General features: G+C 41.9%; 1 protein-coding gene across 11 annotated transcripts in view; it reads left to right on the top strand.

The window, feature by feature from the left end:
* DENND1A (DENN domain containing 1A) overlaps positions 1-19152 on the top strand; it is a 515742-nt gene that overhangs the window by 340167 nt on the left and 156423 nt on the right. The window lies entirely within an intron of this gene.

Here is a 19152-nt window from a genome sequence, read left to right as displayed (position 1 = left end):
AAATCCATACACAACAATGTAACATTCACAGTATCTGGCAACCTATTTTAAATATATGAGAAGTGTTGAGATCAGAAGAAATGTAGCCCATAACAAAGAGAAAAATCAGTAAAGAAGCTCAGAAATGGTGGAATTAGACAAAGGTCTTGAGATGTAAAGGATTATAAATCAATATGCTCGTGAATTTAAAGGAAGACCTGAACTATTTGAGAAGAGAAATAGAAAACATAAAAAGAATGAAAAGGAACTTCTAGAGGTGAAAAACAGAACACCTGGAATGAAAATTTCATTGATAGGATTAAGAGGATATTAGACACCACAGCATAAAAGATCAATGAACTTAAAAACATAGGAATAAAAACTACCCACTGTGAGGCAGAGAAAGGGAAAACACTGGAAAAGATTAATAGACCCTCTAGGACCCATAGCACAATATCAAGAGGATTAAAATGCTTATCATCCTAGAAGGAGAGGAAGGTGGGGAAAGACAGAAGAAAAAATATTTAAAGAAATTATAACATTTTTCTTTACCTTTGATGAACATTGTAAATTCAGAGTTCCAAGAAGCTCAAGGAACCTCAAGCATAGTAGATCCACACAAAACCAGAGCCCAGAATGATAATTACTCAGAACCAGTGATAAAAACAAAGGCTTAACATTAGCTGGAGAAAAAAGACACATTACGTAAAAGGAAGGAGTAATGACTGAAGACTTCTTATAAGAAACCACATAAGCCAGAAGGTAATGGCATGACATTTTTAAAGTAATGAAGGGAAATTTTTATCAACCTAGAAATCTATATCCTTCAACAGGATGAAAGTATCCTGCAAAATTGAAGACAAAATTTAAGACCTTTTCAGATGAAAACAGAGAAAAATCACTGTCAGCAAACACTACGAGAAATATTAAAGGAAGTTCTTCAGATAAAAGAAAAGTGAAACCATTGAGAAACTTCAACAATAAAGGAGGGAAGAGTGCCAGAAATAGTTAATATGTGGGTAAATATAAGAGACTTCTTTCGTCATTTTTTGTATCCAAAAAAAATTTTTTTTGACGTTTATTCATTTTTGAGAGACAGAATGCAAGCAGGGGCGGTGAAAAGAGAGAGGGAGACACAGAATCCGAAGCAGGCTCCAGGCTCTGAGGTGTCAGCACAGAGCCGGACGCGGGGGCTCGAACCCACAGACCGCGAGATCACGACCTGAGCCGAAGTCGGACGCTTAACCAACTGAGCCACCTAAGTGCCCCTAGACTTCTTTCTTCATTTTTAATTTCTATAAATGATAACTTGAGTATTTAAATAAAAAAAAAACTAACGTATTGTGTGTTGTAACATGGGTAGAAGTGAAATGAAATGTATGGCAGCGGTAACAACAGAGGACAGTGTGTAGATGGAGAAAGGAAGCATATAGTTTTCAGATTCTTAAATTCTATGTAAAATGGTATAACATTGTTTGAAGGTAGCCTCTTCAGTTAAAGATGTATACTGTAAACCTTAGAGGAGCCGCTAAGGGGGAAAACAAGATGTACAGCCAATAAGCCAATATTGAAGATCCAAACCATTTAGAGGGAGGGGGAAGGATGATGGAACCAAACACAGAGGGAACAAGTAGAAAAGTTAGCAAGATGAGAGATTGACCCACTATATTGATTATTGCATTAAATGTACATGGTCTAAATATTCCAATTAAAGGAGAGTAATTATATACATAACCAGGACCCAGTGGGATGCTGTCCACAAGAATTTCATCTCAAAGAGTCAGCCAGATGAAAAGGAAAAGCATGGGAAAGGTACACCATGCAAATACCAGCCAAGAGAGAGTTGGTGGGAGATGAGAGGCAAATGTTGCTCATAGAAGAGTTCCAAATATCTGTAGATACTGTCCTCTCAGGAGAAGGAGCTTAATCGTCCCCACCCCACCCCACCCCACCCCCTGCAACACACATACACTTGAGTGGGGGCTGGACTTACTTCCAAGAAACAGAGTCCGTAAAGGGAGAAAGTGTAACTTGAATGGACAGATGTCAAGCACTTCTTCAAGTGATCAAGTTTAATGTCACCAGTGATGGTGTGTGAAGATTATGTAACCTTGATATGATGAGAAGGATACATGACCTCTCAGGCATTCTTTCCAAAAACCCAAATAATGACAAAAAACTTCAGTTAACCGAAAATTGAGGGACATCTTATAACATACCTGACTAGTACTTTTCAAAACTGTCAAGGCCAGGGGCACCTTGGGTGGCTCAGTTGGTTGAGTGTCTGACTCTTAGTTTCGGCTCAGGTCATGATCCCAGGGTCTTAGGTTTGAGTGTGGAGCCTGCCTAAATTTCACTCTCTCTTTCCCTCTCCCCCATTCATGTGTGTCTCTCTCTTTCCCTAAAATAAAATTTGAAAAGCTGTCAAGGTCATAAAAAACATAGGAAAGCCTGAGGAACTGTCACAGACCAGAGAAGACTGAAGAGAAATGACAAACTAAATACAAGGTGGAATTCTGGATTGGATACTGGGATAGAAAAAGAACACTACTGGAAAAATTGATGAAATCACAATGAGGTTTAGAGTTTAGTTAATAATGTGCCGGTGTTGGTGTTAGTTTTGACAAATGTGCTCTAGTAATATAAGATCTATTAGGGAAACAAACCGTGGAGTGTATAGGTACTCCCTGTAGTATCTTTGCAACTTTTCTGGAAGTGTAAAAATATTGCAAAATAAAAAGGATATTTAAAAAAATTTTTTTAACGTTTATTCATTTTGTGAGAGAGAGAGAGAGCGAGCGAGCATGAGTGGCGGAGGGGCAGAGAGAGAGGGAGACACAGAATCCGAAGCAGGCTCCAGGCTCTGAGCTGTCAGCACAGAGCCTGACGCAGGGCTCGACCCCACGGACCGTGAGATCATGACCTGAACCGAAGTTGGATGCTTAACTGACTGAGCTACCCAGGTGCCCCAAAAGGATATTTTTTAAAAAGGAAATAAGAGAGTTTTATAAAGAACTCTGTGCCTATGATTTTGATAAATTAGATAATCAAATTCTTTGAATACACAAATAACCGAAAGTTAATAAGAAATAGGAAACAGAAAAAGTAGCACTATTTATATTAAATAAATTTGAATTTGTAATTAAAACTTTCCCACAGAGAAAATTCCAGTGCCAGATAGTTTGGTTAATTCTATCATGCATTTAAGGAAGAACAAATAGCAACCTTACACTAACCTTTTTGAGAAAATAAAGGGGAAAGGAACAGCTCCCGCCTTATTTTCGGAGGTTAGCATTACTCTGACATGAAAAGCACATGAAGAATCTACAAGAAAAGAAAAGTGCTGGCCAATATGCCTCATAAATACAGATGTAAAAATCTTTAACAAAATTTTGACGAATTGAATACAATCTATAAAAAGGCTAATACCTCATAGAACCACATATTTTAGGAAAAATTCAACCCCTCTCATGTTAAGAGCTCTTTACAAACGAGGTTTCCTCATTGTGATCAAGAGCATCTTGGAAAAACCTACAGCTAACATCTTACTGATGAAAGAATGAATGCTTTTTCCTCTCAGAATGACAACCAAAAGAATGTCTGCTCTTCCCATTTCTATTCAGCAATGTACTAGTGGTTCTAACCAGCTTGCTAAGACAAGGAAGAAAAAAAGGATGAAGTAAAATCGTCTTTTTTTCAGATATGATCATGTGTATGGAAGATCCTAAGGAGTCTTGTAAATTAATTTAGCAAGCACGTAGGATAAGGTCAGTATACAAGAGCTAAATATATTTCTATATAGTGGTGATAAGCAGTTGAAAAGTGAAAAGTTTTAAGTGCCATTTAAAATGGCATACAAAATATTTAGGAATAAATTTAACAAAACATGTGAGATTTGTATACTAAAAGCTATAAAATATTTCTGAGAAAAAAACCTAAAAGACCTAAACAAATGGAGAGATATTCCATATTTTCGATTGGAAGACTCCACATTTTAAAGATGTTAATTTTCCCTGAATTGATCTATAGATTCAATATATTCCCAACCCAAATTCCAGATGGCTTAAAAAAAAAAAAAAAAAAAACTTGACAAGCTAATTCTAAAATGTATATGAATATGCGAAAGATCTAGAATAGCCAAAACAATGTTGAAAAAGAACAAAGTTGTAGGACTTACATTGCCTACTTTCGAGACTTACTATAAAATTACAGTAAGTGTATATATATAGTTCGATAGAACAGAACAAATATTTCAGAATTAGGCCCAACTGATCTCCAACAAATATGCCAAAGTAATTTAATAGAGAGATGATAGGTTTTTCCAACAAATGTTATCAGAGCAACTGGATATCCACACAGAAACAAAATGAATCTACTTTTACCTCACGTAAATTCTAGTTCAAAATGGATTCTGGACGTAAATATAGAAGCAAAAACTATAAAATGAGCAGAAGAAAATAGAGGAGAAAATCTTCATGAGCTTGGGGTAGGCAAAGATTTCGTAGACATAGAAGGCACGCATCATAAAAGCAAAAGCAATCAATCAAACCTAATAAAAGTAAAAACTTACCCTCTTCAAAAGACACCATTGAAAAAATGAAGAGGCAAACCATAGCCTGAGAGAAAATATTCTCCCTACCTATATATGAAAATGGGTTTTTATCCAGGTTATATGAAGAAGTCTTAAACCCTGTAATAAGGAGACAGCCCAGTTAAACTTGAAGAGACACTTAACAGTAAAAGATCTTCAAATGGCCAATGAATACGCAAAAACATGCTCCTTGAAGGAGCAGGTTAATATTACAATGAGTGTACCACCATATACCCACTGGTATAACCCAAATAAAATGACTACAGTTCTTATAAATGTGTATGTTAAACATATGTTTACTATTTGACCAACTATTTCATTCCTAAGTATTCACCCAAGAAAATTAAAACTTATGTGCACACAAATATCTGTGTGTACATGTTTTCAGCGGCTTTGTTCATAATCGCCAAAAACTGAAACAACCCGGGTGTCCTTCACCTGGTGATTGTATAAACAGTGATATACTTATAAAATGGAATACTACTCAGCAACAAAAAGAAACAACTGATCTGCCCGACGACATAGATGAATCTGAAATACCTAACACTGAGTAAAAGAAGCCAGATGTAAGAGAATATACTATATGATTTTATTTATATAGAATTCTAGAAGAGCAAAAGCTAGTCTTTGGTGGATGAAAGCAGATCAGTGGTTGCCTTGGGCTGGGTTGGAGAAGGCAAGGAGTGACTGACAAGGGTACCAGGGCACATTTTGGGGTGAAGAAAGCATTCTGTGTCTTGATTTTGGTGGTTGTTACACGGGTCCATACATTTGTCAGAACTCCTCCAGCTGTACTTTCTATGCATTCTATCATACATCAGTTACGACTTATGTTCATTTTTAAAAACGAGAGGACTTGGAAATAAATTTAAAAAGGAGGCTCCAATATCGAGTTGCTTTCAGAACATCACTCTTGATTTTCATGTGATCTATGAACATGGGGAAAGGGGTAACTTGGGAGGTAGGGTGGTTCTGGCTTTCTAGTAGGTACCTAGATAGTTTGGTCTCAACTTCTGTAATCTCACGTCAGTTATCTTTTTTCTACCTTAAAAAAAAAAAAAAGAAAGAAAGAAAGAAAGAAAAACAGATTGACCAGGTTAATGCTATTGTATTTTGCTGGGTTCCATGAGACTTGCAGATTTGCCGTTCTCACTGACAATATTGTATTGTTCCCCAGCTGTGGATTTTAGAGGAGGAATTTTGCAAAGATAGTACGTCTCTTATTGATTTCCACGCCCGTTTATAGACTTCATGTTTATCTCAAGCCCATGTGGATGCTGAGAACAGAAACATAATGTCCCCTCCCTCCGCAGCCATTTAACGAAACACTCTTCATCTGTTTCTCTCCTAAATTTTAAATAACATCTCTTGTTCCTTCAAGAGCATTAAGTAAGTATAGGCTGCTTGGCCAGTACATAGTTTGGAGAGCTTTTAAAAAGCTTGATAAAAGGGAACTCAAATTCTTCCAGGCTTCCAGTGATGTGGACGTACCACATTTTATTACTGGGGAACAAGATTTCCCATGGCTCAGTTAGGGCCCTTTTTTTAATATTCTTTGGCCTGAAATTTGTAGGCTTTTGTGTAAGCACGTGTATGTGGAGGCCTTTACTGTCTGCTTACTTTTTCCTTTTTTCACTCCATGCTTTTTGTAGCCTGAGTGATGCTCTTTCATAACAGGCTTTGTTATATCATGATATATTTAAATAGGACGTTAAGATGTGTATTCTTTTTTTGACTCAATAATTTGACTTCTAAGATTTTTTTTTTTCTGGTAAATACTTCTAAATGGAGAAAGCCACCTAACCAAATAGCAGTGTTGATGTTTTGTTAACCAAAGTTGGAAGCAACCTTAATATCCAAAATTAGGAGGAGTAATTAAGGTACTGTATCCGTTTGCCATTCAGTGGAGTGCACCCTACAAGTCATTAAAAATGATGGTTATGAAGACTGTGGGCAACACAGGGAATGCTAAAGATGCAACTTAGTGAAAAAAAGCAGAATAAATGACACATCTACTATGAGACAATGAAGAAAAATAGCCGTATACACAGAAGTAAAAGATTTTTAAAAGATCTCCCAAATTGCCAGCAGTAGGGTGTTAAGATAGTAAAGCTATGGGGCACCTGGGTGGCTCAGTCGGTTAAGCGTCCGACTTCGGCTCAGGTCATGATCTCACAGTTTGTGAGTTCGAGCCCCGCATTGGGCTCTTGCTGACAGCTTGGAGCCTGGAGCCTGCTTCGGATTCCTTGTCTCCCTCGCTGTCTGCTCCTCCCCTGCTCATGCTCTGTCTCTCTCCCCTTCAAAAATAAATAAACATTAAAAAAAAAAAAAAGATAGTAAAGCTATGAGTTAACATTTTTCTCCTCTATTTTTCTAAATTTTCTATAATATTATCACCAGGTTTATGATAGAAAAATCATCTTTCTTCCCCTCATCTGAAACACTTGAATGTTTGGGCTTTGGGCTTCCTGGTTTGTATGTCTTCAGGTGTCTACCTGTCACCATTCATCCCTCATGCTTTTAAGTCCTTGTCTGTAGGACTCTGTTCTGTGTTGGCCACTCTCCTTGACGGTGTCCACTCCATGACTTGTAAATTTCATGCAGCGAGGGCAGGAGCATCCTGACCCAGTGGGCCTTGCCCTGAGTGTGTGCGTACGATTTGTCAACAATCAAGTATTTTATGGGGGTTTATGGGACTTCATTAAAGATGCTGGAGCAGGGGCACTGTGGGACATCAGAAGAGACCTCAGCAATAAACCGCAACTCCAAGCTTTGGAATGCAGTAAATGTTTAAAAGACTTCCTTCCTTTCATTACTGAATTTTACTTTACTTTTATACCAGTAAAGAGTTGTGTTTTATTGGTTGAAATTTCTTGATTCCGTTTCCCCAGGTCTGTTTAAAAGCTACATTTTATCTTTGAGGATGTTTGGCTCGTGGTAGAGGAAGGGCTGCCAGCGGATTCAATTAACTGGCAGAGCTCACAGATATTGTACACGGGTTTCTTTTTTTCTCCTTTTTTCACAACTGCTACATAAACACAGCTGGGTTTAATATTTGTCGTAACAAAGATTTAACTTGAATCCTTGTACTCCGGGTAATTAACGCTTGGAATCTCGGCTACTTTTTCGTTCGTCCGTTTGTAATCCTCTGCATTTCTTTACTCTGGCTATCCAGATAATGAAGTGCGCTCCTCTAGGTCTTTGCCCTGCCTTAAAACTGCTTAATATTTGGCCGTTCCCACTAGAGAGCAGATGCTTTTCTTTGCAAGAATTGAATTTCTGTCAGCTCTTTTATGCATCATGTGTTTGGAACTGTAAGTGGATCAAGTTGTTCATCACAGCAGGGACACTGTGAAACACATCTATTATACACACTTCCCCCCCCCCCCCCGTGTTTTTTCTCCCCCGAGGAGGTGGAGATGCCCAGATCCCATTGGAAGATAGCTCACTCTGTGGGGATGTATCCATGTGATCCACCATGGATCTGGCCTGGCTGCATCCCTGAGCATGGAAATCTACATCCATCCAGCCCAGGATTGTTGCTGAGACAAATCCCGCTTTTATCTTTGTAAACACCGTGCACTTCATTAACTCCCAAATACACACCGAGTTTGGGTCACTAAATAAACCCACCGGGTTTAGCATAGCATAATGAGTGACATTTCAGTAATTGATGCCCTAGAAAATGTTAATTGTGAGTCCGCTATTTTATTTTTATGCTACAGTAGTGGCTAGGGTTGTTTTGGCTTTGGAGTGGAGTTGTATGGAAAAATAGTCACCATCTATGAGGCTCCTACTCTGTGCCAGGCACTGTGCTAGAGGCTCAGAAAATGTTGACATTTAATCTGCGTAACAGTTCTGAAACAAATGTGGTGTGTGGGGGGAGGTACTTTGCCCCTTTTTTATAGATGAAGAGAAGAGGTTAAGTCACCAGCAAATAGCCAGCATCTAAAGCAGAATTTGACCCCAGACTAAATCAACACACTTTTGGGTATGGTACCTTCATGCTCAGGGTTTGCTAGACATACATTCATTCATTGGTCGATCAACGCACTGATTCATTACACGTGCATGTTACATGCTGCGGTCCTTCCATTTGAGTTGCCTCATTCTTCCTCAAGTCCAAAAGCCAGTTGGTTTTTAGCAACCAAGCACCTTTGTATCCATCCATCTAAATCTGAGCTGCTGGTGGTACTTGGAATTGTTTATTTAATTTTGCTTTTTCCATCAGAGCTCAGTGTGAATATGATCCAGCTTCCCCAAGCAACGGTACCGTGTTCTTACAGTTTTCATTTTGAGAATTTCCATCCCTAGATTTAGCTTTGAACTGATGGCTAAAGATTCCCAGTCCGAGTAGTTTCGTTTGTCAACATCGCTTTGAAAGGCAGGAGTCTTGATGATGTTCCTGCTGTGATATACTCATCTTTTAGGTCTCAGATAGTGGTGGTGAGGGCAAAAGTGCCTTTTGGTACATTTTTAATAGATATCATTCAATTTGCAGGAGTCATTCTGAGACGTTCACATGTCTGACTGAAATACCGCTGATCTATAGAATTAATTATAGTTAAATGGATAGATGGCTTTTGCCCATGAAGAACGTCATTAATCTCTTGATCAACATTTTTAGTTATGGTTAACTTTAGTCTTCCTGCAAATACTTCAAATTAGAACCAGGCATTAGTGTCCTGGTTCATTAAAAATAGACCAACCCCTTTATTTTTGATTTGCAGTCCATTTTGTTGTTGAAAGATGTTGGCATTTAAAAAAAAATCGGCAGAGAATATGTTGTTAAAAAAAAAAAAAACGTACAACTTCCCTTTTGCAAGTGTGTATCTGTTTTTTCAAAGGTAACTTACATTTGTATTTTGTGCCTTGTGTTTGCAAGAGAATGGTTCTTGGTTTATTCATGTTGACAACTGAAAAGCCTTAGACCTAATTAAAAGAATTTCCACGAGCACCTTTACTGAACCATTTCATTACGCGGCACTGCACAGATTGCATTGTGAAACATGGTGATAGTTTAAATCTGACCTTTAAACCTAAACTGCCAGAAGTATGGGGGAGAAAACCCTTCTTTTAAAATACTCCCCGGATGCATGTATATATATAGGCATACTCGCATGCACATATTTGGTTAGAAATAATCCCTTTATTGAATGACCACCTAATAATATAAATACACATTTACTCAGAGCTCAGCTCTTGCTTGTAGCCTCCTTTAGCTTGGGCAGGATTTTCAGCTGCATTAATTTTGTGTGTGTGTGTGTGTGTGTGTGTGTGTGTGTGTGTGTGTGTGTGTTAAAGCTAAATTGTTTTATAGGGAAAACAAAGACAATTTCACTTCCTCTGGGCAAAAAAAAAAGGGGGGGCTTTTGGAAGAAGAAGAAGATTACAAATAGGTAGAAGAATGTAAAGTTGTTGCTTCTGTGTTTCAGTTTAAAATGCCAGGGTACTTAGATTAAATGCATGAGGTTGGGGGGCTGGAGGGCTCTAGTCTGTGGCGCACTATTGTTAGGCAGATAGTGGAAATGGGCCTTTTTGTTTCAAAATTCTACTTTTTTACTCCAAGAGTGGCATTTTAAGGACTTGATAGTTCTTAAGATGCTCAACAAAGCCATTATAGCGTATAGTGAAGTAGCCATTCACATAATGAAAATTGATCCTTTTGTCTAACAAAAACTGCTTAGATTGTAAGGCTTGCCTCTAACTTTCGGACTTAATGCTCAACCAGTGAGATGTCAGGAGAGAGACAGAGGGGAGCAGCAGCCTGGGCCCCGAGGGTCATAGCCAGCTCCTGCTTGGAGCTCCACGTAACTAGCACGGTCTCCACTCCCCCATGGAGAACCAGGATCTTTGAGGGGAAAATGGGATGCAGAAGAAGCAATTAAAGCCAACTGAGGTCAAGGTACAACCATGTTCTCAAGAAAGAAACAGAAAAACAAGGAATGAGAGGAAGCAATAATGGAGATAGATTTAAGTTGGGGAAGAAATAAACCAGTATCAAGGACAAATCTAATTTGCTGGTCTTAAGAAATCCTGGCAGCAGTGAGAATCCATGAAGTTGCACAGACTTGGAGTAAGACAGACCTGGGCTTGACTTTGGTCTGGCCATGTGACATGGGGCTGTGGCTCACTTTCCTTATCTATATAGTGGGGATAACCATGCCTGTCTAGCCCAGTTGTAACGTTTTTGTTTTTTTTTTAATTTTTTTTTTAACATTTATTTATTTTTGAGACAGAGAGAGACAGAGTATGAACAGGGGAGGGGCAGAGAGAGAGGGAGACACAGAATCTGAAACAGGCTCCAGGCTCTGAGCTGTCAGCACAGAGCCCGACGCGGGGCTCGAACTCACGGACTGTGAGATCATGACCTGCGCCGAAGTCGGACGCTTAACCGACCAAGCCACCCAGGCGCCCCCAGTTGTAACGTCTTTAATACAATGCTGGGTATGAAAACACCTGCCATGGTGTTTGGTACCTAGTCAGGGGCTTGATAAATACTAATTCCTCTTCCTTTCTCCTAATGAATTCCTGGTTTCAGACAGTCGGGTGGGATTGCCTTTACACATCAAGACTTTGTGCTTCAAATTTGAGGCAAGAACGAAGGCATTGGTAGATACACTGCCATTTTTCATTGCCCATGTGAAGGTAGTAGAGGGAGCCAATGTATCTGTGTCCCTGAAAATAGGAAAACAAGGCAATAGTTCCTTCTCTCCTCTCCAGACCCAGACATTGCGCGGGGGATCTTACAGCAGCCTGGATATCCAGTCTGTTCAGGAAAGGAAAAATCAATGTGGCTTGGTCCTTACAGGCCATTTAAAAAAAATTTTTGTTTTTTAATGTTTGTTTTGGAGAGAGAGAAACAGAGTGTGAGCAAGGGAGGAGCGGAGAGAGAGGGAGACAGAATCTGAAGCAAGCCCCAGGCTCTGAGCTGTCAGCGCAGAGCCCGATATGGGGCTCAAACTCCTGAACCAGGAGATCATGACCTGAGCTGAAGTCAGACGCTTAACCGACTGAGCCACCCAGGTGCCCCCTTTTGACTTCATTTCTAACACTGGGCAGTTAAGGCGAGATGTGGGGCCCCTTGCACAGGCTACCTGAGTCAGACTTGTTAAAACTCTCTGCTTGAAGTGTTGTGCCAGCCCTGAGGATGGTCATGGTTCCTGCCTTCCTAGAACGTCCAGCCTAATAGAAAAGAGACATTTATGGGATTGTTGCAACATGCACCATTTCACATTGAAGGAACGGTACAAGGAGACTATGTGACAGGGAACCTTGGTCTACTCTGAGGGGTCAGACCCAGGAAGTGATTATATTTGAGCTGAGACCTGGAGGATGATGGGTCGTTGTTCAGTACGGCAGCCACTATTCGCATGTGGCTATTTAAATTTTAATTGATTACAATGGAATAAAATAAAAACTTCAGTTCCTCAATCACACCAGGAGCATTTCGAGCACTCAGTTGCAGCTACCACAGCAGACGACACAAGCAATAAATTATTGGCAGACGGGCCTATTGGACAGCGCTGGGTTGTGGGCGAGGGGGTCATGGTGTTGGGAGCACTCCGGAGGAGCAGGCCCACCAGAGGTCTTGGGGTGCACGGGAGGCCAGTGTGACTGGAGTCCAGAGGGTGGACGCCATGGAGGGGATGCAGAGCCTCGAATCTGAGAGAGGCTGAGGCCAATCACCCCGGGCCTTGCAGGCCAGGCTAGGACTTTAGTCTTTATCCTCCAAGCAGTGGGGATGCTACTGAAAGATCCTAACAATCAGAAGTGCATAAAATAGACAGTGAAAGCATCCCTGCATAGTTCATGCTTGATACGTGGCGCTTTCGATTTTTGCCATCTATACTGCTCAGCAACTTGCATTTTTCCCCGTCTGGCAGTATTTTGTAGATCCCTTTTCCTGTCAGAAGTGGATAGGAGCGTCTTAGAGGGGGATAGGTGAATCGTGGGCCGTCTTTATCTCCACCTTCCTGCCTCCCTGCCCACAAGTTGCAACCGAGCAATAACAAAATAAATCCGGGGCGCCTGGGTGGGTCCGTTGATTAAGCGTCCGACTTCAGCTCAGGTCATGATCTCACAGTTCGTGAGTTCGAGCCCCGCGTTGGGTTCTGTGCTGACAGCGCGGAGCCGGGAGCCCACTTCGAGTTCTGTGTCTCCTCCTTTCTCTGACCTTCCCCCGCTCACACACTGTCGGTCTGTCTCTCTCTCTCTCAAAAATAAGTAAACATTAAAAAAAGTAAAATAAAAAGAAACCTTTATCTGTTGAGCGCTGATAAGTTATCTTCATTCTGGTGGGGAAGAAGATATGTAAAAATACTGGTTATTCAGAAAGCTGAATACGAGGATGATGATATATACCACCCGAGAGCCCCTTTTGGAGTAGTAGCAAGCTGCCTGTGGCTCTTCTGGGGGAGCCTGACTACAGACAGCTCTCCTGCACTGGGTCCTGGCCATCCGCACCTGTTCCCGGCACATCTCCAGCATGGGGCCTGCGAAGATTAGGATCAATGGAAGGAGTAAGCTACTATGCCCTAAGAAAGAGGTATTTGTTCTGACAGAGGGTGTCACAGAAAGGAGCTTTTTTTTTTTTTTTTAATGAAAGGATTTTGTTCAAGAATAGGATAAAGAATATCCCAGGCTTAGGGGTGGTTTGGAGACCTCTGAAATTCATTAGAAGGCAGCGTTGGAAATGGAGCTTGAGCCGAGCCCATAGAAGGCCTTGAATATTGTGCTAAGAAATTTGGACTTTGATTATGTGGGCACTATAGAGCCACCAAAAATTAAAAAATTGTTTTCAACGTTTATTTATTTTTGAGAGAGACTGAGACAGAGCAGAAACACAGGAGAGTCAGAGAGAGAGGGAGACACAGAATCTGAAGCAGGCTCCGGACTCTGAGCTGTCAGCACAGAACCCAACATGGGGCTCGAACTCAAGAACCACAAGATCATGACCTGAGCCGAAGTCAGAGGCTTAACTGACTGAGCCACCCAGCACCACTGGAGCCATCAAAACTTTTAGAGGAAGGGAGTGATATGATGTAGCCTCTTGTTTTAGAAAGGCAAGTTCACGCAAAGGTTGTCTGAGACCAGGGTGAAAATAGAAGGGCCACCAATTGAAAGATGGTCGCAATAGTCCAGGTAAGAGGAAGCATGAATACCAAAGCAAATTAGGCTATCCGCTACATCCACTATCCATTTTACGCCCATTATATTGTAATCTTCACAACGTAAGTAGGTTGCAGATACATCATTTTACAGCAAAGGAAATGGAAGCTCAGAAAGGTTAAGAAAGTAGGAAAGCCAGGTTTCTGATCTTAAAATTTGGTGAGTCAGGCTACCCTGCCACCTGAGGAGTGCATGGGGACAGAGAAGCAGGTGAAATCAAGATCTGTGAGGTAGAGCCTTCAGTGACCAGGTGAAGCAAGAACACGGTACAGGGGTGGGAGGTGGGGGTGGGGTGGGAAATACTGCTTTTGTCATTGCACATGTTGCATTTACAGTGTTAAGACTGGGCTGGCTGTCCGCCTCAACTGCTTCAGCATCCGGAGGTTCGTTTTCCCTGCAGTTCTGGTTGCATCTAAGTGGTGGCTTTCTGCAGAAGGGGAATGGGTGGGTATCTGTTTCTCCCCCAGTCCTTCCCAACTGAGACCAGGTTCTTGTAGTGATCAGTCTGCTTGAAGAATGTGATCCTAGACTTTCCTCCAAGCAGAATGGCTCAGCCCCTGGAAATGCCACTTAGGATATCAAAACATTCTTTTGCCTGTTCCTTCATGTAGCAGCAAGGGCGGAATGGTTACACCAGCCAAGCACTGCTGGCCCTTCTGGGAACTCAGTCGAGCAGGAGACGTGGTAGCCCCAGTTCACCTTTGCGGTCCAAGCGGCCTCAGCAGGGTGTCATTAACCCTGTTTTAGGGGTCAGGGAAGGCTTTGCAGATGAGGGGACATCTGGATTCCCTCTTTTCCCTTAACCCAGGGCAATCTTTCATTTGACCATTAAGGAAAAATACCTCATTTAAATTCTTTATTATAAAAGGAACATATGCTTTTTAATAAAGGATAATCAAAACAATCAAAAGTGCATAAAACGGAAAACAAAAGCATCCCTGCATACTTAAAGTTTGATACATGGCATTTTAGATTTTTACTACATATATAAGCATATATGTATGTATATGCATATATAAATTTTTAAATGATTCATGCTGTATATATTGCTCCGCAACTTTCATTTTTCCTCCCACTTGGCAGTATTTGGTGGACATCTTTTCACATCAGTTCAACTACTATCACATACTTCTTAGCAGTTATGCAATATTTCATCGTGAGGATGTGGTATAATTTACTTCCTTGGCCCCCGTTTATGGGCATCTGGATGCTCTCTCAGAGGGTGCATAGATGTTCACAAAAAGGAAAGGAAGGGACAAGAGACCACGCTGTCTGAGTAGTCACCATGTGTATGGGCTGGACAGTGGTGTAGGCTTCTGGATAGTAATTCACCACCCGTCCAATGTATGTTAAGTGGGGCTGAGGGAAGTGAGGCCAGTTGAGCAGAGTGTCAACAACGACTCTTGAGACATTGCGATGTTTTTCTGCAGGTGGTGATGGCCAAGGGTGGGGGCGTTGAAGGATTTTGACGGAGGGATTGAAGTGACTGGATTCGTATGTTTCTGACATTACTGGGACAGCTGTGGGTGGGTGGCACTGAGGGGACACTGGAGACCGAGAGCTCGTCTAGGAAGCTACTCCACCAGTCTGGGCCAGAGAGGGTGGATGGAGCTGGATGGCACAGTGCCATGGTCATGGGCACGGAGAGGAGAGGGCGGATTTGGTACCTGTTTGGGGTGGTGGAGGATGGTAGTGGGTGAGGAAGGGGAAGTGTGGAATCTAACATCTGCCTCTGTCCCTGGAAAAGAGGAGCTGGGTGACACTGCAGTGACCAAGATGGGATGGGGGGTGGGGGGGAGAGAAGCTGATGCATTCGATTTAGTATCCTCTTCTGTTTGTTTCTGTCTTCCTCCCGATACCTCATTAAAGGAGGAAGCCATCCTCATCAGCATTTCCATCGCCCCCAGATTATGCCCAGCGAACCCCGATGTTAATGATTTGACCAGAACCCCCGCGAGTACTCCCGGCAAGTTCAGTTTTAGATGTATGACTGTGGGTTATGTTAAGCCTTCATCGGCCCTCGCTTTTATTTAAAGGACAAAATGCTATCACCGGTTATCAGATGCACATATGCTTGAAGTTTCCAAGTTGGAAGTGCTGACAGAAGCTTCTCCATGTTGCCGGGTGAGGAGAGGTCTTCCGAAGTCTTGGCCTAAGTGATCACGGGGGCAGCGAGAGCCCAGGACCACTTGGCTGGTTTCAGACCAGCTGGGGCAGGCGGGAAGGCACACACTCGTATTTGCTCAGTTACAATCAGCAACGACTTCTTTGTGTAAAATGATAATGAGGCCATTAGGAGAGGCTCACCTGAAGTGCAGCGTTGTGAATCCAAGGTAATTAAACACCTCCCGAATGAAAGGGAAAGGCCGGGGAAGGTTAAGTGAGGAATAATCTGCAGCACAGGTGGCCCAAGGCCTTTGAGGAGCTAGGAGAGTGACAGTGGCGTGCACCATTTCAAAGGATGGAAATGTCACCCTAGTCCCTGGGAGAGGCAGCATTTCTGTTACTGGGAGGGTGGGAAGTGGGCAATATATATATATATGTATATATATATATATTATATATATATATATATAATATATATATACATATACATATATATATATTTTTTTTTTTAACATTTTAATAAAGCATGTTTCTTTTTCACATTGCTGTTTCAAGTTGAAAGTCCGTGACAGAGTGTGCCTGGGTGCCGAGTGGCCTGCCTTGCTCTTCATGGGCTCTCACGACTGGCGCGGGGCTTATGTGTCCCAGAACAGGAGAGGTCACCATCAATGGGATATTTACTCCCAGGTGTTGAGACATACTCAGAACTCCTTCTAGAGGAAAACTGTTTTCCTTGGCCTACTTCCAAGCAGAGAGAGGGTAACCACCCCCACCCCCCACCCCGTGAATATTCCCATCGCTTCTGACTTCCCAGAGAAGGACATCAGCCGTAGCCCGACCTTTGCTCAGTTTACTGCTCAAACACCTAGCACGCCCCATTAGCAACAGCATGGGATTTTTTTCCCTCGGCTCGGTAAGCCCTCCATGGTGACTTACTGTGTGCCAAGCACAGCGCTCCATGACTTCGTGTGCCCTTCCAGCTCATCTTCATAGGCTCTGGCAACAAAGGATTTTTTTATCCCTTCAGTTTCTTCAAAATCTCTGCTGTCTCCATAGCGTTATTCGTAATGGCCAAAATGCGGAGACAACCCAGGTGCCCATTCCTTAGATAAATACATAGGATAGATAAGACGTGGTATGTCCATATGGCGGAATATTATTCACCTGTGAAAGAGAATGAAGTATTGATAAGTGCTACAACATGGAGTAACCTTGTTTATAATGAGCGTGATGCGAAGTGAAGGGAGCCAGTCACAAAAGACCGCATATTGTATGATTCCATTGATGTGAAATGTCCAGAATAGGCAAATCCATAGAGAAAGAAGGGGGATTACTGGGTACGTAGGACAGGGTGAAGGAGGGAGGTGGGGGAGACTGGTCGGGAATGAGAAGTAACTGACGGTAAGATGAGTTTCTTTTGGGGGTGATAAAAATATTTGGGGATTAGATAATAGTGATAGTTCTACAACCTTGTCATTATACTAAAAACGGCTGAACTATATACTTCAAACGAGTGCATTTTATGGTATGTAAAATATATCTTCATAAACCACTAAAAAATCCCTTATGAGAAGCTTGTTAATAAGAAATAATGTTCTAGGAGCATTTCTAAAGTCTATGTAATCTATCCCAGATCTGGGATCCTTAATATTTTTAGGTTCACAGGCACCTTTAGGGATCTGAGGAAAACTGTGGAGCCTATGCCCAGAAAAATGAGCATCACTCATTCATATTAAAATTTGTAGATGATTCATGGGCCACCTGCATCTAATTTTTCTATTTTATTCTTGAATAATGTCAGGCCATTACATAGTCCTACATCTAAGCCCATACACCTTCCTGAAATGTCACCTGTGTGCTTAAAAACCGTCATTAGGTTTACATTTCCCTCAAGAAGAAGGAAAAAACTCCTTAACGTACTCACAGCACCTCTGACCTCTGCCTCCCTCCCGCCCCCCACCTCATTTTAAGCCATACTCTCCACCATTCTCTCCACGGAACCCACAGTCCTTTCTATTCGCTGAACTCCTTCTCACCATCGGGTTTTTTTCCCCTGTGTTTGGTACTGTTCCTTCCCCTCTTTGCCAACTTATACTTCCCCCTCCAGATTTTTTTCTTTTTTTTTAGAATTTTTAAAAAATGTTTATTTTTGAGAGAGAGGGACACCCAGAATCCGAAGCAGTCTCCAGCCTCTGAGCTGTCAGCACAGAGCCTGATGCGGGGCTGGAACCCACGAACTGTGAGATCGTAACCTGAGCCAAAGTCGGATGCTCAACCGACTGAGCCACCCAGGCGCCCCCACCCTCTAGATTTCTGTTCAAGCCTGATTCCCTCTAGGAAGCCTTCTTTGACCTCCTTAGTGAGCTCTGTCATACACACATCACAGTAGCAAGGTCACACGGATTGGTATTTTCCTTACTGGAATGTCAGCTTCATGAGGGCAGGGCCCATGTCTGGTCCTGCTCACCATTGACTCAAGGCTACCCCATTGCCATGTTCCCGGGGTACTTTTCATATGGAACACAGTGTGAATGGTGTGCCCGGAAGTTGTGCAGTGTGGCATCCTGAGGGGGACGGAAAGCATGTTCAAAACAGACCAGGAAGCTTGATGTTGTCTCTGTCATTGGGGGCAACAGCCACCATGTTACACAGTCTTTCCTGCATTGAGGATTCACAGGGAAAAATCTCTTTTAGTTCCCACTTCCAGGAAAACGTGTTTTCATTTGTTCGGCTGGTTTGTTTGTAATACATGGATGCAAAGAATCTCACAACGCGTGTTTCTCTCTTTGCTTTGACCACGAGGAGGCCCTTAAGTCAAATTTGCAATGTAGTTCTAGCCACCATGTAAGACCTTATAGCTTACATTTATATGCTAAGTATTTCTGGCGGCTTTTCCCAGTTCCATGGCTTTCTTGTCTATTTTTTTTTTTTTAATTTTTTTTTTCAACGTTTATTTATTTTTGGGACAGAGAGAGACAGAGCATGAACGGGGGAGGGGCAGAGAGAGAGGGAGACACAGAATCGGAAACAGGCTCCAGGCTCTGAGCCATCAGCCCAGAGCCTGACGCGGGGCTCGAACTCCCGGACCGCCCAGATCGTGACCTGGCTGAAGTCGGACGCTTAACCGACTGCGCCACCCAGGCGCCCCCTCTTGTCTATTTTTTAAAATCTCTTGAGAAAATATCTACAAGCTGCTACTGTTTCTTCAGAGTATGAAGTATATAATAATTTATATTATACATATATTTGTATACATTTGATAAACAATTTTTAATATACTTATTTAACATATAGAGTATGAGGTA

The sequence above is a fragment of the Puma concolor genome, chromosome D4 (assembly GCF_028749965.1).
Source record: "Puma concolor isolate L17-30 chromosome D4, mPumCon1.1.hap2, whole genome shotgun sequence".
Classification (NCBI taxonomy): Eukaryota; Metazoa; Chordata; class Mammalia; order Carnivora; family Felidae; genus Puma; species Puma concolor.
This window is presented reverse-complemented; position numbering and strand designations above follow the sequence as displayed.